Here is a 26,545-nt window from a genome sequence, read left to right on the forward strand (position 1 = left end):
AGATTATATATCGAAGTGGAAGATGATTTATACACCAATCGAAAGCACGAATGACAGCTGTTACGAAACTGTAGTAAAAATTTTCCGAATGCACATACTGTGCGAGTTATATGAATATACAGGGTGTCCAGAACGTCCGCTGCCACCCCTAGAAATCGCAAACGGTGAGACAGATACCCAAACAAGAAAACACGTTTGTCATTATTTCAAAAGTACAACGCATCAAAATAAAAGTGCTGTCCTAGGGTCAGCCACAGGGCCTCAGGCGGGGTACAACTCAAAAATTACAAATGGTAAGGGGATCAAGTAGCACATCGTTGGAAAGCTGTTGGGAAATGAAAGAAGATAGAAGAAGTCTCGAATCTCTAAAATTACCCTGTGCAAAATGGCAGCCGGTCAAAATGTCAGCCAAAACGTCATTGTAATGTCCATGGCCACCTCAAAAAACCTGAAAAGGTGAGACAGATGTCAAAACAGCAAACCATGTTTGTCATCATTTCGAAAGTACAATGATTTAAAGTAAAAATATTTGCCCCAGGGTCCCAGACTGGGTCCTCCTCAAAATTTTCAAATGGCAAATGGGAGTCAAGTAGCATATCGTTGGAAAGCTGTTGGGAAATGAAAAAAGACAAAACAAGTCTCAACTCTCTAAAATTACCCTGTGCAAAATGTCGACCGGTTAAAATGTACATCCTCATTTCGGTTCTTCGAGCGCATTCGCTTCCATTTTCCAATCGGCACTTGTCACTGTGAGCCACTTGCAAGTATTCGGTGTTCCTGATGCAAGAAAAATTTTGTTTGAATCATTTTATACTTGATAATCCAGACAACGAGCATAAGTACCACTATATATTATATGTTAACTAGTCAGTTCCATACTTATTACTTAAAGATGTCAAAGTTATTTCTTTTCTTTATTTCTTAATTTAATTTATTTTATTTTTTTATTTATTTAGACATTATTGGGCCCAAAGAGCAGAATCTCACAGTAGAGGCGTTTCCTTTCTCTCAGTTGAGTACAATAATTAAAGTGAAAATAAACTAAAACCTCACTACAAGCAGAACTAAAAAGCAAGATGTTTGCACAGTGTTATCGTAGAGCGTCCAGACTTGTTCCATCTACTTTCAATTAATAACAGCTTTCAAACGATATGTTACGTGATCCCTCTTGCCATTTGAAAATTTTGAGGAGGACCCCATCTGGGACCCTGGGACAAACATTTTTACTTTCATTGTACTGTTGAAATGATGACACACGTGTTTTCCTGTTTTGATATCTGTCTCACCGTTTCAGTTTTTTTTTTTTTGGGGGGGGGGGTCATAGACTTTACAATGACGTTTTGCATAAATTTTGACCGGCTGCGTTTTTGCACAGGGTAATTTTACAGAGTCGAGACTTGTTTCGTCTTCTTTCATTTCCCAACAGCTTTTGAATTCCCTGTTAAGTCCGATATGTTACTAAATCCCCTTACCATTTTTAATTTTTGAGTCCGACCCTGCCTGGGACCCTGCGGGTGACCCTGGGACAACACTTTTTGGTTTAATACGTTGTACTTTTAAAATGATCAAACATGTGTTCTGTTTTGGCATCTGTCTCACCGTTTGAGATTTCTAGGGATGACAACGATTTTTCTGGACACCCTGTATATTCATATAACTCGCACAGTATATGCATTCGGAAAATTTTTATTACAGTTTCGTAATAGGCGTTATTCGTGCTTTCGATCGGTGTATAAACCATCTTCCACTTCGATATATAATCTCCCTCTCTTCCCTTGTTAGCCTGGAGAAATGGTTATTCTTCGTTTTCATTATAATTTGGCCATGAAACAAACACCTGAGAGATATGCAACCCATGTATGCAATTATGTTGTGTTGGAATGTATAATGTGTAGGATATGATGCTTTAGTTTTTTTTTTTTTTAATTTCAACACTTCCAGTGTACCCGTAAAAATGTAATAAAGAAATAATGGTCATGTTTTTTTTTAATATTCAATTACAACTGGACAATCTACGCGAAATTTGCAATTGATCAGTGAAAACGTCATCTTTCTAGAGAATGTTTCCGAGATTTCATTGTCGAAAGGATTGACCACAAATATATAAACGTTCACAAACGCATAGCTTAAAAAACTCCAAAGATGACAGCACAATTCATTTACATTGATTTTGGAAAAGGCTTATCAAAATATAAAGACTTTGAACAATAATTTAAAAATATAAACTTTATAAGAGATCTATTTAAATAATTTATTTAAAGTACACATATTTTAAAATATTTGTCTTTGTTAAACGTGAAATCACAAATAACCGTAAATCAAAGGTTTGAAATCAAAAGTTAGAGGATGGAGCTCAGGCGTTTTTATTAGTATTGTAGCATTTTCATAGATATACATGCAGTGTGAGAAGTGGACAACGTTCTGATGTAGAATCTGCATCTAGCTTTGTGTAACTTGGTACAGTATATTCCTATGCATTACTCTGTATTACCCTAATTAACAAAGTGATCTCAAGGATAGTACGGTATGTGACATCATAGTACATTTTGAATGAAAATTCACAAAATTTCATTTAGCTCTTCTCTAGTGTTTTTGTGAGAAGTCTACCACTGTTTCATAATAAGCTAGCATGAACAGGAAAATATATTAAAAGTGTAAATCTTACTTGATTCCTTTTATCTATCCATCATCAAGACGAAATACAAATGCAACTTTCTCCTACTAAGTATAGGAACAATACAGAACTGAACCAATATAATATTTAAAAAAAAAAAAAAAAAAAAACTATTTTGTGCTGTTGGACAAGTGCAAATCTATTGACATGACACTTCCAAACGTCATCCCAAATTAATCTTAAAAAAAAAAAAAAAAAATTATTATGCGCCTTGTTAATGAAGTCCTTCCACATCAATCCAGTAATAAAACAAGTAATTTTGTATCGACCACAAACACTTCTGAGCTAAATGTCTTGGCTAAATTACTTCATTTACTGCTTGTAGGTCAATAGCGAGTAAAGTACGTATATAAACTGCTATAAACACAAACCAAAAAAAAAAAAAAAATCAGGAAATAAACCAGCAATATATAGCTTTAATAAAACTGGACATATCGTTTTTTGCTGGTAACAGTACTTCCACATAATCTCTAACGCATGAAAATTATCAGTTTAAATCTTAGACAAAATATGTCTACTTCAAAATGCAAATAATCCCAACTAAAGCAAGTACCTAGTTTTTTCTATCTTTTCGCATGAGAAGTGTCGCGGAGATGGACATAAATGGAAACAAAATGGATGTACTCGTTTCACTGGACCAAAACGGGGGGCAAAATTGAGCAACGAGTATGTTCCACTTCCACATTTCCATACGCCACAGAACAGCAAACTTTAAAAATCATTAAAAAAAAAAAAAAAAAAAAAAGTTGCATTACTTCCAAATTGGTGGATTTCAGTAAAGTTTTCTTAAGTATATTAACAGAAGATTATACTAGATTTTTCCTTGCTTCTCTTCAGCGGTAGCCTAACAAGTTAGACAATGTGAATTTACCTGTTCTCAGTGACAGCTCGATTAAATATAATCAGAGGTTTCCAACTGCCACTAACTCATCTATGAACCTAAACAGTGAAATATTGGCATGACAAGCTGCATCACTGGATATCCACTTTCACGTAAAATGTAAACCAAACCAATAATGTAATCCATGTGTCGTGTCTGTAACCACTATTGATATGGAAGGACCCGAAAATTAGTTAACATATTTTGCCAAAGAGAGAGTGACTACATTCCGTTTCATTCAATTCGACTGTCATTTGACTATATTTACGCGAATATTTCAAAAACATGTTTCACTTGACGATTTCCAAAGAATTGACGCTGAACACCCGAATAATGCAGTTAAAATGACATCTATTCTACTACTTTTAAAAAGAAAAAAGAAATCTATCGACACGTTCCACTGTGTTTAATCACTAGTTTCCCTTCAGCTTTGTTCCACCATTGTTAATAAAGTGACTCCCTTACAAAGAATTTATACTCTTATCATTAGCAGTAAAGTTTAGTCACGTTTAACCACAATATTTCGGTCAGATCTCTGAGCTCCACTGAATAGTTTTATGTGTGTATGAAACGTAAATTTTAATGAGTTACCGAACACGACTTGGTAAATTATAACCGAAAAATATTTAACTTAATAAAAAAAGTAAGTAAACTTAGAAAACATACTGCTAATATTAAAACTATTAGCTTCAATTTATTCTTTCCAAGAAATGTCGCATAGTATGGACAGAATGCAGTTCGACTAAGAAACGGGATATGGCCTACTCCTCTTTCCTTGAGAAACAAGACAGGCTATTCCTTTTTCACTGAGAAACAGGACATACTCCACGTGCTCCTAATGTTACGGTATTTCTCTTTAGCAACTCATGTTTTTAAGTTGTATACTAAAAATAAAATACAGAGGATGAGGACACCAACTTGTTTATAAATCGATATTAACGAATGCAAATTTTCATTTCCTTGTCCTATGGTCAAAATACCCATTAACTACTATTTAAAAAAAGAAAGAAAGAAAACGTTAATATGTATTTCTCAACAAGTAATTATTGATTTCTCAATACTGCCAATTTCGCCCAATGAAACGTTTCTAGTAATCTTTGGAGTTCAACATAATTCTGTTATCATATGTCAGTGCATGGTTATCTGACACCTGCCTTCTAATAATGACAGGTTTACATTTGTCTTTGTATACAGAAATTCTTGCATTGACTACCAGATCTTGAGCCGTGAATTGAAGCTGAGGTTGATGCGCTTACGCTAATGCATCAAAACAAATTGTTAACATTCTTTGGTCATTAGTCACGGATGTGGTGGCTGAATAACATTATGCGCAAGAGAGATTGTATAGCTAAAACACTGAATTCCGCATACATTTAAAAGTCATTGACTCAAAGTGCAGAATTCTTAAAACTATCATAATAGTTTTTAGTAAATATTTTATGAACAGTTTTCACAAAATTATGCGAGATAATATTACTTCTTCAACAAACTTTCAGATACAGACGTTAGGACAATTTACACTAGAATCGTCAATAATAATATACTGTAGAAGGAAGTTGATCATGACCTGTATTTAAAGGTACTGTTCCAGCATTCGTCTGGTGGAAGTGAAGAAAGGCCCTGGAAAACCCCAGGATAGCAGGCGGTAGAGATTTATCCTGGACCTCAATTTCCAAATAATAATGGAATTAACATGAGCTTATACCAGGTAGGTTATACTTTAGCATTTAACAAAACTCTTCAAGCAACTAAAATGTCAAGACAGAAATTATTGTTAATTCGGCTTAATGATACCATGCACTTCACATGTCTTCGCAGGATAAACATTTTATCGAGAAATATCTCATACACAACTATTCAGAATGTACGCTGATTTGGAAGCTTTACTCCACGTCAACATTGTTCTACAAAAAACTATTTTCACCAAGTGAGCGTGAGTCTACAATTAACAGTTTCGGTTCGCAATCGGACGTATCGAGTTCGAAATACATAGGTGATCTTGTTAACTGGTATTTCTCCATTTTTCTCAGATTCTAAATATACTTTTAGTCTTTTTTTTTTTTTTTTTTTCAAAAGTTTCTTTCCCTTTTCTACTGCTGATGTTTCCAGTGTAAAATAGTCATCTAGAACTCCCTCGTGGTTATGGTTAGCGTAAGCCTCAGGTTCGATTTTCTTTCGGAGCTCATGCGATTCCGATCTCATGTTAAACTCGGGTAAAATCCACGTCTCATATTGCATCGATAATGCACGAGACGCTAAACTTTAAATAAGCCAACCAACCGAACTAGCCGTCTTATATTGAATTGGCATCTAACAAGAGAATGATCCTAGCTTTTACGTATAAAATAGAACACAAATCATTATCAAGGATTGTCAAATTTAAATCAGGGACTGCACTACTTTTGGACGTTGTATTAGAGTAATAAGGTTGTCATTTTTCATATTAAGTTTATAGAACTTAAAAGCCTGAGTTAATTTTTTTGTACAGTCAAATGGTTAGTGTGTGTGTGTGTGGTCTCGGGTTTGATTCACGGTGGAAACGCACAGTTTTCGGTTATCTAGCTCTGCAAACAATTTGATTCTAACAGGATTAAGAAGAATCACACTTCGGTCTAGAAAATTGGATTTATGATGTCCATGAAATAAACCTTCCATTTGTACGAAAAACAACAGTTGCTTAGCGTCACACAAATGTTCATATCCTAGCTTATTGTATTCAATGGTGCTCGAACCTAGTTGTTTTATTTATTTTTAACTTTTACACCGAAAGGGAAAATTTCTTCAGTCATTTTAGTCCAAAACAGGAGAGTGGCACAATAAATGTATATTTCTGGGCCAATGTTATGAAAGAAGTATAAGCAGATATGAGGGCAGAAGAGAGAGTATTGTTACGGTCCGTGTGCTTTTATTAGTGATCTACCAGTAGTTTCCGAAAAATGCGTTAGAAGCTTACATTTCGAAAGCCCGCTAAGGAACTTGCTTTACAGATGAAATAAAATATTGACGAGGATATAGACTCTTTGTCGTAAACTCAAAGACTAGTATCCGATAATATGATTTGTAATCGGTAGAAGACTGTGCTCTTGAGAACTTAACCAACCTAAAACGCGAACACAGAATTTTTGAGGGGATTCTTCACTTTGCTTTAACCCTTTGACGACCAATTTTTTTAATGTGAACATTCTTTAATATGTACGACTCCTTTAATGTGGGATATTCCTGCCATCTGAACACAGTTTTGGGAACCAAACATAGTCTCTTGGTCACATCTGACCCGATGAGAGAACAATATGCATTTTTTTTTTTTTTTTTTTTTTTTTTTTAATTTTCTGAAAACGAACTCCCAACGATGTTTGAACTATTCGCATGGGATACGTGTCCCGTTGGTAGTCAAAAAATTAACTGCATGAGTTTGAAATAAAACCGTTGTAATTTTTCGTTTGCATCGCTTTTCTTGAATCTGTGTGGCAAATCGCGATGCGATACCGCTTAAATAAAATGCTGAGGTACACCCATATCCAAAATTATTATCTCGTGTCTATAAATATGTTGTAGGAATATAATTTGATAAATTTGCCTGGTATTTCTCATAATGTTTGTATGTGTATAATCGGCAAAGACACGTATGTGGGAAATTTCATGTCAAAACAACAGTAAATAAGAACAATAAAACGAAAGTAAAACTTTCTTGTCAATTTACCAACATTTTGTTTTACTCACTCTAATTTTCAAATAATTCTTTTCCTATGAAATTTACCACAAATATACATTTCCCGATTATACACATAATATCAGTATTAAAAGTACCCTGCAAAATCATTATTAAATTACACTCTTACAAGAAGGCAGTTATAGATATGCGACAATCATTTTGGACAGGAGTGTACATAATGCAAATAGAAGAGAAGTATATTCCTTGAAGAAACCTGCCGGGCTTCGAAGGACGAAACGAGTACGATCAACGATCAACGTGAAAGATAGATTGCCACGTACTCCGACCAGTCATCTGACCCAAAAACCTGAATTCTCACTGAACATTATTTAGAAAGAAAGAAAGAAAAGAAAAAACAAGCTATGGCTTCACATATCCATCTCGCTGAAAGCTTAATAAAGGAAGTAAAGTTAATGATGCTGAAATCCATTAATGACTCCAGTATTTCTAGATCAACAGAAAATGTTGGTTGCCCTCAGAGGATATTTGCTTTAGTGCTTCAAAATAATAACATGGACGTTTTCTTTTTTTTCCTACATAATTCTCTAATTTAATTGAAACACTCCGTTACTTTTCTTATGAAAAAAACAAAAATGTGATGCGTCACATAATTGTAAAATACTGCAGTGCTCACGACCAACAATTCATAAATCAAATGACCAATGAAGGAAGGTCATTCATTGTAACCAATTTTACAGTTTTTTCATGTTTACGAGAATAACAACCCAAATATAGTAGGTTCCATAGCTGCATACAGTACGTGCCCACAAATACTTTTATATACCGCCTCTTACTCATGTCTTCAATGATGTATGCTTAGCATTCTCGATTATTTATTTACCTTTTTTTCAAAATTATTTCTTAAGGTTCACTTATTACTGACTTATATGATGATCATACAGACATGACCACGGTCATGATTCCCCACAACCACTCTCTCACTGAAATGTAAATGAAATTAATCAGTTCTAGAAACAGAAATATGCAAGTGAATGTATTTTTTAAGTGTTTCTAAAATGAAGAATAGAGTGTGATCTTTCATTATCTTTATCTTTCTTAAGACAAATAAGTAACACTAAATTCAACAAAAGAATTAACAAAAATAATTAAATAAAAACCTCTCAAGGATTAATATACAAGGTGAAATAAAATCTTTTGACTTTTACACCCCACGGTTATGCCGGCTAGGCTAGAAGAGACGGTGATGATAAGAAAAAAAATGAATGAAATGGTGGAATGAAGACAGTGGGAGGAAACGGGAGAACCCCCAAGGAAACCTACGCACACGGTGTTTGTGCACCACAAAGTTCACTTGGCACGAGCTGGGATCGGACTAGGGATCCCACGCACCAGAGGTGAACACACTAACATTGAGCCACCACGGCTCCAATATACAAAGTGAATCAAATCACTTGACAAAAATGAAATGACTTATTTATTAACTAGGAAATATTAATTCCAAGTATCGCAAGCTTTTAAATCCTTTTCTACAAAGCTTTTAAATCCTTTTCCACAACGTATTATTCATAAACCACACTACAACGTATTGCTTACGCCAATTAGCTACTACCACTCTAGTCAATTCATAAACAAATAATTGCTTAGTGTGGCGAGACTTACGACACGATGTATATCACTTTTTCATAAGAATTTACACCAGGCGTATTAAAAGTTCGGAGCCACAGGCCAACTTCGTTATGAGAGAAGATATGAAAAAATGAAGAGGAAACTGAGCTGATTTTGAATTTAACGTCCCGTTCAGCAGCGAGGCTATATGAGACATGGACCTACTGATTAACGTGAAATCCGAACCACATGAGTTCCCACCTGGAATCGAACCCGGGTATCCCACGCCAAAGGCGCGTACGCTACGAAGAGGAAAATCGTTAGAAATAGGTGGTTTTAATCTAAAATGGTGGAAATTTTCCAATCGCGCCAGACGTTTGAGCTCCACACTACCCCCCCCCCCCATGTCAAATGAAAAGCAACGTTTCCAATTCAGTAGGCTGTTCGAATGAAAAGTAAGGATATTCAAAAATGAAGGTGAACATTGTTGTCTTACGGGATCTAGAATACCTGAAATCTGTTTCCCAACAATGCTGTATTGTTTGCAAAATTTTGTGGGGTGTATAAGTAAGTACATGCAGACTCAGTTGAGTACACATATCCTTGGCATTGTATTTCACAAGCAAATGGAAGATATTACTGATTACATACAACCATTTTCATGAAGTCTTGCCTACTTTTTCAAATCAAAATCAGCGTCCTATATGAAACACCCTATATAATTACTAATTAACTTCTTAATTACTAAAAAGGAAAAAGAGGTGTAAGTCAACAAATTTTCAGGTACTTTTTTCCATCATTAGATCAATTATGAACTAACGAGGTGTATATATATAATTGATAAATATAAAAAATTACCATCGTATATTTGATACAAAACATGTCAGTTTGTGAGTAACGCTAATTTCTAACAGTACATAGTCAAACGAAAAGGCGCTGCTATCTGAGCTACCTGCATGTCTGACGCCAATACATGTCACTAATGAGCTGGCAATTTGCAGATTTAAAACTATAGTGACTATTTTATTAAAACTTAAAAATTGGGATTGTGTCAATTTAACTATTTCAAAAAGGAGAGGGGGAGTAACCATATTTACGTTTAAGAGTTAATATATTGAAGACTTAATTGCAACTTGAATTGTATTGTTTCAGTTCAATTATTTGAAAATGCATAATGATGATACTGAATATGAAAGTATTTTGCTGTTTATTATTAGGATAAGTAAGGAATTAGATATATGATTTAAGGTTTAACGTCCCTTTCAGGGTGGCTATATGAGACGTTAACCTACAGCTTAATGTAGGATCACAACTACATGAGGTTCCACCGGGAATCGAATCCGATTTTCCCCACAGCAAAGGCACTTACGCTAACCACTTAAGCATGATTTTAACCTATAGTGTACAGATGGCCCAACAATCACTGTACTTAACACGGAAACTCAGAAGTAGAATTTTCATACGGAAATTCGCAAGGAAAGCATGAACTTCTAATACGAACAGAATTTTCACCTCCATTCCCGGAACATGGGATGAATATGAACGTACGAAAGGCAAAGCAATGATGATTGCAATAGAGCGAATTCTGTCAAATAGAGAGAAAGATGCGAAAAACAAATGACTAGTTTTTCAGTATGTAGATAGTATGAGTGAGGACATGAAGTGTGCCGTGAAATATAAGCATGGATGAGAAAGCAAAACATGTCAGAAATATATATAAAAAATTGTGGGTCTTTGCAGAAAGGGTTAAGAAAAAAAAAAACAACTGTTTACTTGTACTTTACTGAGCAGAAACATTGATATACTGATGATTTTGATTTTGAAACAGGTGGCTACCGAGATGAGTAGAGAGCTCTTCCGTGGCTAAGCGGTTAGCGAATGCGCCTCTGGCATGGAAGATCCGGTTTCGGTTCCCGGCGGGAGCTCATGTGGTTCGAATTCCACGTTAATTAGTAGGTCCCGTGTCATACAGCCTCGCTGCTTAAAAGGACGTTAAACTCCAAATCAAATCAAATCAAGAATTAGGTGGGTGGAGTGTAAAGCGAATGAGGTGGTGTTAGGAATAATAGGGAAGAAAGAACACTCTTCGACATGCTTAAAAAGAGTGAGATGAAATATTTGGATCATCATCTGAAAACGAATTGTATTCTGAGAGACGTGACTTAAGATACGGTACAAGTAATGAATAATTGCAACACAATACAAAGATGTTAAAATGAGTCTAAAGGCTCGACTATCGGCAATAGATGGCAATACTTTTGTTTCCAATGTATTTTGTAGGGCACAGTGTTGCCCACGTGACAGGAAATCTCTCGTCTCATCTAGAGAACGAGATAATAAATGAATTTTCAAATTCGAGATGAGACGAGAAATGACTCGAATCTCGTTGGCAACAACAGTTCACTCATGTCTTAAATCTCAAACATTGTTTTAGCGTTACATGACTCATAGTACAACAATATAAATTGATTGAGTGATTACAGGAACAGAATGAAGACTATTTAGCAATTTAAGATACACGAGTCATTTACATAATATAGTCCAATAATAAATACGTTTTAAATGTTCTTATATCACACTTTTCGTAAACCTGTAGTCACGCAAAATGAGTGGTAACTTATAGATGAATTTAAGAAAATCAGGGCATAAATTTTGAACACGAATTCACAAAAATAAAAGGGAAAAAACTTCGAAACAAGAAAAGAAATGCTTTCTGAGAATAGAGACGAGACGAGAATTAGACAAAAAAAAAAAAAAAAAAAAGTTAAGAGACAAGACAAGAAATCCTTTAATCCACAGACAAATTAAGTAAATACGGAGAGGATAATTCGTGCATTTTTTTTAATTACTTTATATTATACATTGTAGACCACTTAATCTTCAGAAACATGCTTTACATAAATAAACTCTCTCAACAATGAATGAAACAAAGATATCCAAAAGAGTCTAGATTTTTCTCCGATTACTAATTCAATTTATTTTTGGATTTTGGGCGAAGTTTCAATGCTTATTTCTTGAGTTTGACTAAATTGCCACTAACTACAAAATACATTGGAAAGATGGGGAAAGTGCTATCAACTAACTATTGGAGATTATAGTTTTTTTAAATTCACCTTACCTAACGACCTTTAGAGCAGTGGTGCCCTCCCCCTTATGTCCATGACGCACCCCCCCCCCGCAATTGTCTATCCATAGGTGTTCTTCCATGAAAAAAATCTTTTCGAATAATTTTACACCCCCTCAAACATATTTATATAGATTTTTAACCCCCCCCAAATATTTCAATGATGCAGTTTGCGTCATAGCCCCCCCTTGTGGGCACCCCACATTTCTCAGTTTGCTGCAAGTGATCGACCAATAAGGGTAGCAAACTTTATGATGATTACTGTCCTCAATATCCAGGATCCCAACCTAAGTGGATGGAACTTTTGATTCTTTCTACCACAACGTGGCTTTTTACATGAGCGTAATAAGTTTAAACTGTAGAGCATGCGAATCCCGAAGGTTCGCCATACCAGAAACAAACATAAACAAGGCAGCTTCCATCCAAATTAACTGTCCATTCAATTTTACGTGTGGCTATCTTAATTCTTCGCAATAAATTCGGCAACAAAAAAATATGCGTTCGTATATCTCTTGTGGAAGCGAAAGAAAAACCAGTAAATCTTTTAGAATTTATTTCTCATCACGTAACAGGTGCATCCAACTATGAATACATATATGACCAGGCAAAGTGTGTGCATTAGACCAATTCAAAAGTATGCGTGGAATGGAATCAAAATCAATATTGACAATACTATTCCTGGCCCTGACAAGGCAGTGTGAGGTAATAATTTTCTCGACTGAAAAAGTGGCAGGGAATGATTTGCCGTTCACCTACTTGTTCTGACAATGATATTTATAATCGCCTGTTGGCTATAACATATAGCCTAAGCAAACTGTCAGAGAAAGTCCCGCTCATCCAGTTGCTCTAGTTTCCTATCGGTCACCAAAGGCCACACATTGCCTGTCACTTCCACAGGAATTCCGCATGAAAGAACACAGAACATTACTTGAAGATGGTAGCTCAAGTTGCACATTCCGTTTCAAATACAACGCAAAATAAGGGAGGAGAGCATTGGCACCTACTGGCGTAAGCAATGCCTGTTTTGGGCTTCATGACAGTTTCCGTACCCTTACAAATATAGGGAAATTTTATCGGACGTGACATCTAACAAACTACCTTTCATGCCATGGTATTAAAAAAAAAAAAAACAAATAAATAAAATGCTCACGCATGGATAAATTTACTAATTGTCCTTTTCTATACTAATGGAAACTCTAAATCCAACGGAACCACATATTCGTCTATGGAATTACGAGGAAAATGACTTCAAAGCTGGGATATGTCTGTGGAAAAGAGCAATTAGAAATTTATCCCAGTGTGTTTACTTTTACCATTGGCAAAATGTCCCACACTTTTGAGATCTTTTATCTAGTGACTCCACGGAGTGATATGTTTTAAAGCATTCCCATTGGATTCAGTCGTCAAATTAGTATATTATATATAAAGCAATTGGAAATTTGTCCCAGCGTGGGCAAAGTTTTACGGTTGGCATCAGCAGTTCTTATTCTTATTAAAATAAAAGTCATATACAGTGAATCAAGTTCACGAACATTCCCTCGGTCCACGAACGATATTTAGAGGACGTGCGTACATACGTCTGTACCCACAGTCCAGCACATTCAGTAATGCTACTATGTGCTTGCATTGAACATTATTTGTCGGAGTGCCGTGTTCAAAACATCTTTTTGTTCTTTTTTGTAGTTTATGTTACTTTAGCCCTCATACTGTTTCATTTAATTTGGCGTCACTTATTTGCCTTTAATTAAGGATAACTGTTTTAATTTCGGACTATAACTATTTTAATTTCAGACTCATCACAAGGAACGTTGAAAATGTAATACACTAAACGTATAAAAAACGTAATCGTTATATATATATATATATATATATATATATATATATATATATATATATTAGCATGTTTCTGTGGCTAGAACGGATTAATTGCATTTACCTAGGTACAGGGTTGGCAAAAACCATGATTTTTATTTTTAAAAATACCAAAAAAACCGGTTTTTTTGGTTTAAACCAGGTTTTTTTTTGGTTTAAACCAGGTTTTTATGGTTTAAATAATTTGCTCTATATATTCATATCATATATGGACAGAAATAAGTTTGTTTCGCCTTGATGTTATTATGCAACAACCGGGTTATGCTGGAAGGAGTCACATAAGCTTAAAGCGGAATAAAAACCGCTTCTCGAGTTACATCCGAGAGAAATTGTCCTCCATTTGAACTCGGAACCAGGACTAATTGGCCACAAATGCGATACGTCTGCCGACTCACTCACGAAGGAATCCTGATAAAAAATACGTTGTACTGATTTTCTGCTACTTTACATGCTTCTCAATATAACTGTCAAGAGTCATTTCAGAAGGACAAAAAGATAAACATTTGCACAAGTGAAACCATTACACAGAATTACATATGAACAATTTCAAAGTACTACGGAGTACAGAAGAACTAATTTAGTTCAAGTTAGTTAACAACGACTTTTATTGGTCCAAATTGAAGAAATGCACCGACTTAATCTGCATATCAATAAGAAAAGTGAATAAAGATACGAATTATTTGAGACCACTTTGGCTCAGACTCATTTATACATAAATAGATACCAAAGATACTTATATCACTAAATGCCTCTCGTGGGGTCTGTATGACCCCCCCCCCCACACACACACACAAAAAGTACGGCATTTTCGATGTATTTTATCAATAGTAAACATTGAAACGAAACAATATTTAGAATTTTTCTTCGATTGCAATTACATAACAATAATAATAACTACAAAAAATCACAAAATAAACATTTATAAACTTATATAAAAAAAAAAAGTTGCTTTTGTAGTATAATCTTTTTGAGTAATGAATGGGGAATTTAGGTCTGAATATAATAGGAATAATATACGGGAGTGAAACGTGTGTGTGTGTTCATCAAGATTTTACAAACACTTATACTTTTACGAACATTTTTTTGTTTGTTTGTTTTTTGGTTTAAACCATTTGGTTTTTTTGACCAGGGTTGGTTTAAACCAGCCAACCCTGCCTAGGTATATTAATTTCAATGGGAAAAATAATTTTGGTTCACGAACACCACCTCAGAATGAGCTAACTTCGTGACTCGAGGATCCGCAATAGTTGCTGACACTTTCTTACGAATGCAACACCGGAAGGAAATATCCCTCGGCAAACTGAAACCAAAGAGAGAGAGAAAAAAAAATCACGTCTCCTTTGAACGTGACGAGTTGCTTGAAAAGTCGTGAATACACTGAGATTTGTAATTTTCTCCCCAACTTAATTCTTCTATAAGAGAAAGATCAACATTTCAAGACAGCTAAATTAAAACTCTCAGAAGCTATGGAACATCCGAAAACTGGTAATGAACACGGAGAAAAAGTTTCCACAGTCGTAACAATTATAAAATATCTTGAAAACAAATAGGAAAATCGCGCATAAACAGTTAAGTATATATGAAGTGCAATTTTCCCACGCTGGCTTCCGGCATGTGAGAAGTATCGGTTAGGTTCAGCACTTGCATATTTACAAGATTCTTCCTACTGCCCACATGAACTGTGTTTCGCATAACAATGAAGCCCCAGCTTCTTCCCAACATTAGGAAATGTGGTTTAAACAGTAATTCGCATCAACACGTCGGATGTCTGAGGGAAGAATTTGTTCGACAAGGGAAGTAGGTAGCTCTTACCTTTTGTATTCTTTAAGGAAAAGTGCCATATCCAGAGGTTTTCTGCAAATTACACCCAAACTGTCGTTTCAACATCCCCAAATTTAGCTTCTGTTTCTTACTTGACACTTGTTCAGCAATAAATTGAACTTTAGCTATTGCTATTTTTCGCATCCAACACACTCAGATGGAAGTGAGACATTACCAGTGTGTAATACATGAAACGGTGACAGTCTTCCCAACTCTAGTAAAAGAGAATTCAGTCAATGACAAGTTAAAGGTATAATACCAGCATTAACCTGGAAATCTAAAGAAACACTGGCGTCTTTAGGTGGATAAAACCGGGACCTGGATTTTCTGGCTATATTAGTGCCACTATCTGTCGGCCAATGCATGGAATTAGTTGCAAACAGCCGCCATGTCATTCTTAGTTTAAGAGAAAGTTGAGTAAGTGGCTCCTTTGTAGTTGGCGGTGTTGAAGAATTTGTGTAAACAAGTTTTGATTTGTCTCCCATCGATAATATGCTGTTGTTCCTAACCACTGGAAGATTGACTCATGTAAGTATGCAACATATAATAACTCTACGTGCTGTTATTTCATGTCTTGAATTAAGATTTTTGTGCTCGTTGAGAGATGCTAGGCCTGTAGTTCTGAATAATGGCGTAATAGGATAAAACCGGGAAATCAACAGTCGGACAGAACCGGGTAGTACAGTGTAAATCTAAGGTTAGATACGGTGTCTTAACTGTAAAGGATGGGCACACAAAGCTTGTAGCAATGTGGACGAATATGATAAAACTTTTATTTCTGATTTTTCTTTTTAGATTTAACAAAATCGTGACCTAAAGTTATTTTTTCTATGTTATTGGTCTAATATAGTATAGCCCTCTATATTTTCCGTACTTTTAAGCTCTCATTTTTTCAGTTGTATTGATTCTTACTGTACTGGTTCTTGGCGTAATTACATATTTTTCTTGTAAAAGAAAAGTTTTTTTTATTATAATTATTTTATATGTACCCGGTTTTGTCCGACCAGATCGGACAAGACCGGGTTTTTGCATACCCTTTAAAAATTTTCTTTGCTCTCGAAATTGATCAGCTTTTTCCACTGAAATAAACATTTTGGTGTCAATAACAAATCTATTTAACATTTGAAAACTAATTCAAGCTATACTATCCACATAGATGCTGAGGAACAAGCAAAAACATTTTGGGTCCCGGTTTTGTCCGACTTTCCCCTATCAGGTAAACAAGGTTTGGAACCACTGATATAAACGATTCATTAGGTTACAAAACATTGTGTATTTCGAAGTAAGATACACAAAGATGGGTGACACATGAAAAGATCCACATACTCGACACGTTTCAGGTACATATGCCTACTACATACAGATGTTCAATGTGTGTGCCGTTGGTCACACGACACGTTCAAACGATAATCCAGATCGTTCCATTCATTCCTTCAGTTTTTGCACTGTTTTGCAATGGTGATAGATAAACTGTGCCCTTTACATACCCTCACAGAAAGAAAATCTCAATGGCGTCAGATCTGGATACCTGGGGGGAGGGGCATGTCAACAGAGGAACCTCATGCAGACAAGCACATCCATCAGCGATGCAGCAGTTATTTATTGAGAAAAGAGTGAACAATTTTGCTCCAGACCTCCCATCTAGCGTGTAAACGTGTTCCACGTAGTTCCATCTAAATTTCACAAGTAAAAGTATTTTTCCATGTATCGCTAATCTTTGTAGGTCTTATACTTCTAAATTTACAGTGTTTTGTAACCTGATGAATCTTTTATCCTCAGCACGTTTTGTAACACTTTATTCTATTTTGATCTAAAACTTATTTCGTATCAAGGAGGTCTAGGTTAATTATCCAGGAGGTCATCCATCCCTTAAATGACCTTTCTGGATCTGTTAATGCTTCCCTGAAGGGTACAGAAAGACCCCTTAGACAGGAGATAGCTACCACAGATACTGGAAGCAGCAGTGGCGTATATAGGATTTTGTTTCGGGGGGCGTGCACAACACGAGAATAAGCACTTATATTTTTTTCTTTTGGGTGCCGACAATTATAATGAAGTTGTGCATATAACAAATTCATTTCAGGGGGGAGGCTCGAGCCTGAAAGCCACCCCCTAAATATACCACTGGGAAGCAGAGATGCCCAGAGGATGGAGTAAGAAAAAATGGTTGATTACAGTTTTCTCATACGATGTTAATTCTTTTGGCCTGAAATAATCAATCTGTAACAAATTATTCGCAATCCCTTGAATTCATTTCATCTATACACGGCTTTTCAAACAAAGGTGAGTGAACAACAGTAACGTACACAGAATTTAATCAAAGGGAGACAGGATTAAGTACTTAACCTCATATAATTTCAGAAAATGCCTGATATATGTACGTACGTCTTAATATACTATGATTTTCTATATCATCTTGTTCAAGGGGGAATAAACCTTAAAACCCCGTTGCGTACACCACTAGTGAACCGTCTTTTTATTCTAACTACTGTACATGATATACCGATGTTAGACACTGAATCAGAGATAATTAACGTTTGGGGAACCATTCTCAGAGGTTGGAGGGGGGGGAGGAAGAAGGTGTGTGTTTGTAAATTTCTATTACTAACGATTATATCTTTATAGCACAATTAGCACGGTTACTATTACTGAAAGGATCTGAGGTTTTTGTGTGAGCAACTTTAGTCTTTTATCATGTCGTCTTTACAACTCATCCACCACAGGTAACTATTCTTTCCCCGATTTGTGTGGTGGGCGAAAAGTTCGAAATAACGCTGCAGGTAAAAAGAAAATCTTCCTCCTACCTATTCAACCTGTGCATCATGAATGAATGTCTATAGTGGAGTAAATAACGTGAAAAAAAAAAAAAAAAACTGGATTCTAAACGACGGAAGACCTGAACTCAGTTGAGGTAAAGAAAACTCAAGCATCGTCCACGCAACATAAAGCGATTTAAAAGAAAAAAGAAAAAACCGGTGAAACGGGAATATATGTATAGAGGAACAGGAAATATAGAAACATCAGTTAACTGTACAATAGTAATGCCAAAACCAACTTAAGGAGGTAATAAGGGTAAATAGAACAGTATATACAACCAAGGTTCTATATACATGTTGATTTTGGCTTCGTCAAACAAGTATATAACTACTTTTGCACCAATAGCACCAATGTCACAGTAGTTGACTTTTCATATATAGAACAGGTACACAAAATGTATTTCCCCTCTAAAGGAGTACAATCTGAATAATAGAGATACTCAATATGTTTCAATCAAACCTTGCCTAACTGGTTTCTTAGTGATAAGAATTTTCGCCATTTTAGGCGAAATGGAAATTCGCCTAAAATGGTGACGAGGGATTTTCCGTACTTATTACTGAATTTTCGTACTACAGTAATGTTAAATGTTTGAACTCATGTAGTAACTAGCTCTCTATAATAACTTCTCACTCATTTGAGGTAAGTACTTTTAACTATTAATCTCTAACAGTAATTACACTATCTGTGAACATTCCTCATCAAACCACAATAATCTATATTATAAAATTGAAAGTGAGCATGTTTGTGACTCTTAATCTCTTGAACCAGCCGACCGATCTCGATCAAATTTTTTACAAAGATGCAGTTCAGGCCTGGGAGTGCTTTTAGCTATTTATTTCGACGATACAACTTACGGGCGAAGGAGGAGGGGGAGATAGAAAAAAATGAATGTAAGTTAATAACTCTTGAACCAAAAAACAAATCTCGATCAAATTTTTAGCATAGATGAGGTTATGTGCCTGGAATGTTTTTTTATCATTTCATTTTGACGGAGTAATGTAGGGGGGAGGAGAAAGGGGATATACAAAAATCAATATAAATAAAAATAAAAGTGACTATGTTCGTGAGTTAATAACTCTTGAACTATCCGATCAACCTCAATCTAATTTTCAACATAGATGAGCTTCAAACCTGTGAAGTCCGTATTTCACTTTGACGGTAGCTCTTAGGGGAGGGGAGGAGAAATATATGAAAATGAATAAAACTTAACTCTTGAACCACCGGACCGATCTCGATCAAATCTCCAACATAGGTAAGGCTCGGGCCTGGAATGTTTTTGTCATTTCACTTTTACGGTGCAACGTAGGGAAGGGGGAGGGAGGAGATATATATTAAAAAAATAAAAGTGACTGTCTTTGTGACTTCATCACGCTTAAATCACCCGACCGATCTTAATCAAATTTTCCATATAGACGAGGTTTTGACCTGGGATGGTTTTTATATCATTTTGACGGTAGAACTTAGGAGAGGGGGATGGGAGAGATATAAAAACAAATAAAACTTAACTCTTGAACCACCCGATAGACCTCGATCAAATTTTAAACAAATTAAATTCGAGATTGGGAAGTTTTTCTATACTTTCACTTTGACGGTAGAACCTAGGGGAGAGGGAAAGGGGGAGGAGATTTATATATAAAAATAAATAAAACTCTTACCACCGAACCGATCTCGATCAAATTTTCAACATAGCTAGATGAGGTTCGGGCCTGTGATGATTTTTATTATTTTACTTTGAAGGTGCAACTTAGGGGAGGGGGTTCAGCGGTATATATATAAAATGAAAGGAACTGTCCTTTTGACGTCATCACTCTTCAACCACTCAACCGAACTCGCTGAAATTTTCACCATAGATGAAAAATATGAAATGAAATCTTTGAGTTTTACGTCCCACGATTATGCCAGTTAGGCTAAAGGAGACGGTGAGGATGAGTAATGAATGAAATGTTGGAATGAAGAAAGTGGGAGGAAACGGGAGAAAACCACGCACTCACCATAGATGAGGCTCAGACCTGAAATGGTTTTGTCATATCACTTTGACGGTGTAATTTAGGGGAAGGAGGAGGAGGAAGAACATTATATATTCAGAAATCCATATTTCATATGATGAAAACAAGCCTATTAGCATATCTTAAAAATTCTTAGTTCAAACCCAATTTCGTAATAAACAAGTGAATTTAGTTTCACAGTGTGAAACCACGGTAGGCTTCCAAACTATGAGAATTCAGTAACGAACCTTAAGTGGTACATCTATTACTACTGGTCGCAATAAAGAAATAATATCAAATGTAGAACCTATTCCTTGGACTCTGAATACATATTTAAAAAAAAAAAATAAATAGAAAAAATAAAAAAATACTGGCTATACCTTACAGCTTTTGTTCTACGACGATAAAGAATGAAAGGAAACATCGTTAACTTGAACCACGGTAAGGGAGGAAACAAACTATTCTTGTGACGCTGAAAGACTGGAGGGGAAAACAGCATATCGATCTCTGTTTTTGTTTCTATGAAATCAGTATTGAAACCGGAAGTACCAATAAATTCAACCACTCTCGGTTACGACAGTGTTACAGGCTATGATAATGTACCTAGATATACTCTTGAGACGTTCCCTAAAAAGCTTAAGTCCTTGTATTTGCACTCTCTTCAGTTTGGCTCAATTTCCAGTTACCCTATTCATATAGGCCTATTTCCTGATCACAAGGGAACGAACCTCTTCCCCTTTCCCTGCTTTACTGGATTAAGGGACTCACCTTAGGGGAAAAACTTTCTTTCAGAACAGTTCACTCAGACTCCTCGATGAATTCATATCACTCCCTGGTTGAATATACAGGGTGTTTCAAAACAACATTTGGAAGGCGAATCCTGACACCAAGGTAAGACAAAAATTATAGAGCAACCTGGGCGCACAAACGCTTCCTTTCGGAGTTATAGGCTGTCGAAAACATGAAAATGTGACTTTAAAGGCCTATAGCTCCAAAACTATGGGACCTACTGTCGTCGGGTCAAGACTTCACTAATGTCCCCTATCCAAAATCCAAGTTTCAGAATCCTCCGACACGTCCGCAACAATTTTTATGGAGGTAATTGGTCAGTACTTCAAATTATATGCCCGTAGCCGAACTCCCTCTATAAAAACTGCTGCGTGAATACCTTTGGATTTTGAAACATGGATATTTGGATAGCGCAAATAGTTCCTAAGTGAAGTCCTGAGCCGAATACGGTAGGTCCCTTAGTATTGGAGCTATGAACCTTTAAAGTTCATTTTTTCATGATTTCGGCAGTCTGTAAATCCGAAAGGAAGCATTTTGCACCCAGGTTAGTCTATACTTTTTGTCTTATCTTGGTGTCAGGAATTACCTCCCAAACGTTGTCGGTGTTGTTTAGAAACACCCTATATATGAAATACTACTAATTTCAAATTAATCGACTATAACATTTATTGCCAGGTTTTCCTAAATATTGGCTGACTCAGTCAACTTCGAAATATTATGTGCATAAATAACTATAAAGATTTATGTTACACTCAAAACTACATCCAACATGAACTTATATTAATTTCACATCTGCTTATGCATATCGAATTGATGTGAAACATATTACAGAAAGTAATATTAGAATCTACAATAGCTAGATTACGAACTATAATGAGGAAAAGGTATTGGGTAACTCAAAGCATTTGTTTTTCTATTTATTCTCAGTGCTCCAAGGAAGGTTTATTGTACAGCATTTTATACATAAACATTCGAAGTACCATACCTTATGTACAGTCTCATGGATGAAAGTAAACTATGGAATAATTGATGTCAAGAAAGCTATCCACTTCATTTGAGACAATAGCTATTCACTTCATCTGATATTGAGCCCGGAACTTTCCGTATCCAGAGGTGAACTGAACTACTTCCCCAATATTGGACAAGATAAAAGTACCGACGATCATCATTCGTATGTAGGGTTCTCATACCCTGATACCTGGTAGCACAGACAAAGGATATAACCTTTGTCTGTGCCTGGTAGGTTCCTCCAGGGTTATAATTATGAAATGTTACGTAAACGGAAAACTACTTATCACAGTATCAGTTCGATCTAAAGTATAAATCTGTGAGATTAATGAAATAGAATAACAGGACAAAATAAATTTGAATAATGAAAAGCTAGGAAGTGTTTACAATACTGGGGTATGACATTCGCCAGCGTAACTGCGTGCCCTATACTGCTGTTAGTTCTGCTCTCGGCGAGAGCTCATGTGGTTTGGATCCCACATTAAACTGTTGATCCACGCCCCATATAAAATCGCTGATGAAAGGGACGCTAATTTTTTTTTTTTTTATTTTTAAAAAAAGCATTTATAGTCCATGGACGAAGGAACAAAAACTATAATGTGCTTATGCATAACCCACACGACTATGTTATTTCCAAGTAAAAGCAACCTGCACTCAAATTCGTACATTTCGTTTGAAGTTGCAATATCACAGAGTAACAGTAGTATTAACATATTAAGAACAATTTCTTTAGAATATTATCTGACAGTTCCTTAACCTATGGTACTACACGTGATTAACTGCACCACATTCTTGAGAATTATTCTATAATGGTGATAACAAAAGACTCGGGGGCAAACCCTACCTAGAGAATTGTCATTACATATAAATGAATTACATTCTGCAAAAGGCCTTACTTTTAGTTTTGTATTGGCGACAAAGGCGTGTGCAACAATACTGTATCAACATCAGATACAAAGTTATATCAACACTACTATGTCAAGATCAGATATAAAGTTAATCACGAACACGTTTTTCTATTATACGATTGTCTTCTAACATTACCGTTAAAATTTATTTTTCACTTGTAAAGGCAGACAAACTTCGCTCAATTCGAAAAGGAGGTATGTAGCCTACTGACTTTGGAAATTCATCCACCGGAAAAAAATAAAAACCACCTCGTTCTTCGGATACTTAATAAACCCGACTGGTCGCAAAGAAAATAATATCGATCTGCAACACAAATACAAATACAAAACACCTGTTTGCATTCGAGCGCTACATGCTCAGCTACTGAACAATCTTTTCTGGATTCCACGGAAACTAGCACACACACATACACACACTGCGATTGCGTTCAAGGAATGTGTTCATTCTTCTGTTTTTTGCCGTGTAAAATGCATAGTCATTCTTGCAACTACACTGACCTCAAACAGAAACACAAACCGTACAAATAATCTACCTGATAAGTATCTCATTTCTTTTAAAATTAAAGTAATTTACATTGAAAAATACTACAGTTTATAGTTGGCAGCCCTGAACGAAAGAACCCAAGTCTCCAGCAAGGGCCTTCAGACAAGCTTCAGCCAACCAACTTGTTCCAAAGAGGCCCTCAGGCGAAGGAATGTTCAAGCTTTCAAGGGTATAACAGAAAAGACACGTCATGTGTTTGCTACTATTTTCCATCATCCTACATCTTTTATTATGTAAAATGAGCACAGTTAGGTGTTCTAAAGCCATCAAAAGATTTATTGACTCCAGCATTCTATCATAAAATGCATACATTGTGTTGTCGGTCACTATTTTTTGTACGTGGCAACAAGCTGAAGTACTTCGTTCTAACAATCGCTGTGTCATGATGATTACCAGCAACATACACAGCGATATTAAACTTACTGTCATTTTATACAATAAGCCATATGCTGTTTCTCTGAGGCTGGGGTTTGTTAGGATATTAAAGAGTATTGCCCTTCATTACTCAAAACCTGAAATTTTCTCTCGCTGATTTACACAAAACAAAAACGTATTTGATACACAATAATAGACGCATCTATTCCTATTTTTACCTGTATGACAACACGGATACTTATGTAGAAACTTTCTCATCTAGGTGATTTCAATATGTTGTCCCCTAACTCCGAAAACATTCTAAAAATGTCAGATATGCCGGGAAGTGAAAGTTTAGCGAACAATATTTATCTCAATAAAAAGAGAATTAAAAGTATGTTAAATTACAAATTAAAATTGTCTACTAGTATTTATAAGCACTTACCACTTCCGTTCAACTTTGTGAGATGAAGGTTACTTTTCCATTCTGTATCAACTTCAAAAAACAAGACACTGTACACCTTTTCAACTTGCGGCTAATTTGCGCGGCCAATAAAACACTGGACTTTTTTCTTCTACACGAATATAACAGCTGTTGATTTTGTACTAAAATTATCATTAATAGCGCTATTTTTAGATAGGAACAATGACTTTAATTCACCACACAAATTTCCATTAACTATTCACACAACAATCAATTGCAACTTTTGAGAAAGGAAGACTTCACTTGTTACTTTGCAACAAGCACCTTGCATGCACCACGCAGTCAGCTCACACCCTTCCCTCCTGTTAGTAGCGAGATTTTCCGATGGAACACGAAGGTAACCGACTACGTCTTCTCTCGCAAAACATGCTTGGAATGTCAATTCGGCTGGACGAGTCCACTTCAACATGTTCAGCATACGAGAGGTAAATAACTCCCACGCATAAAGTTTATAATATTTTGTTATTGTGCACTTTTTGATATGTCATTCAGAGTATATAGTTCGACTAAGCAACTTTACAAGACAGTATTAATACAGCAAGTGTGCCATAGAGGGAAGAAATAACCTAAGAATCTTGGAGTAACGATTTCATTACGAACCGGAAATGCTCTCGTGCGTGTTTCTTTCGGATTGACTTAACGTACTCACTGAGTTCAAAACAACTACCTGCTGAATGCCTTTTTCTTCAGACTTAAAACTTTGCAGGGTTGCCAACTGGTGGAGTTCCAATTTCTTTCTTTCTTTTTCTCAGACCACCGGCAATGATCCCATTCATAAGAAGAGCAAATGAAGAAGAAAAAATTAAAGCTCCCTATTCCATAATTTCTCAGTGGAATTTCATGAAGTTCGTTTCTTTGGAGTTTGTCTCTGTTTTTCAGCACTGTGTTTATAGCAAAGGTAGATCCTTTTTACAGCGATGATTTCAGGTTGGGGGAAATTCTGCCCTTCCTCCAGGAGCTACGAAATTTTCCCCGCGGCACAATGTACGTTACCAGTATTTTCATATGATTAATTAATTAATTGAACCCAATTCAGTGTCTCTTTCCAGCGCCATTTTATGTAAGATGGGACTTACTTTAAAGTGTAGTACGAAATAGTACTAGAGATTTAGTCGAACAGAATATTCTTCGCAGTGGAATAAGAACACTTCCTGGTGGACGTTTGGCATTCAGGTGTTCCTTAAGTCCTTTCGGAGGGAATTTTAAAACAATACTGTCTGCATACTTTCTTGTCACCTATTCTCAAAACACTCATTAAAAAACACCAGAAATAAGCAATTCCGCCAACTCTATGTAGCTGACAACTCACGTCTATGTACTCGCGTCTCTATGTAACTGACAACTCACGAAACCAATATATAAGTATCACATAGTTCACTACTGGGGGGACAGCTACTGTATAGTTCGCGGAATAAAAAATGTTTCAGAGAGTCTAAATTACTAACAAATTCTTGAGTCTTGTGCTTGTGCATTCAGAAACACACGTCTCGATCGACTTCTGATCCTGGTATTCAACCTAACTTCTCTTTGGGAAGCATAAAACCTACTGCCGTGATTGACAACATCCATAGATTTCACAAGAAGTATCTTCCTAGTTTGATGTGATATGCAGTCTTTGAAGAAGGGAAAGAATTCAAATAAAGACATTCGTGAGTCTATGGAAACATTTTGTGGCAATTCTTTATTCAGGCTCTACAAAAGCATTTCAGAACAAACCAAGAAAGAAGTGGTTTTAGAGCTATAAGGCTTGTAAATAGTTCCTGTTTTGTTTTTTTTCGTCTAAATGGAAAGAATATATTGCGTCATGGAGCTGGATTGAATACCAGGAATAAGTAGCCGATTGAAGCGTGTGTTTGTGAATGCATAAGCACAGGCGCAAGAGTTTGATAGTAATTTGGGCTTAATCACATGTGCGGTCATTTTTAATGAAGATATTGTGTACCGAATTTCCCACCTCCAACTTAAGCGAATCCACACATCGGTCATTTACTAAATAAAAAAGAAAAG

General features: G+C 35.8%; 1 protein-coding gene across 2 annotated transcripts in view; it reads right to left on the reverse strand.

The window, feature by feature from the left end:
• LOC145695169 (protein PALS1-like) overlaps nt 1-26,545 on the reverse strand; it is a 351,545-nt gene that overhangs the window by 170,976 nt on the left and 154,024 nt on the right. The window contains exon 1 of one of the 2 annotated variants that reach the window (XM_081772127.1): nt 24,500-25,183. The exons of the other annotated variant lie outside the window; for it this stretch is intronic. The gene's annotated coding sequence lies outside the window, so the exon portion shown is untranslated. Of the gene's footprint in view, nt 1-24,499; nt 25,184-26,545 lie in introns of those variants that run through there. 2 annotated transcript variants of the gene reach the window in all.

Source organism: Thermobia domestica, chromosome 9, assembly GCF_964235325.1.
Source record: "Thermobia domestica chromosome 9, izTheDome1.hap1.1, whole genome shotgun sequence".
NCBI classification, from domain to species: Eukaryota; Metazoa; Arthropoda; class Insecta; order Zygentoma; family Lepismatidae; genus Thermobia; species Thermobia domestica.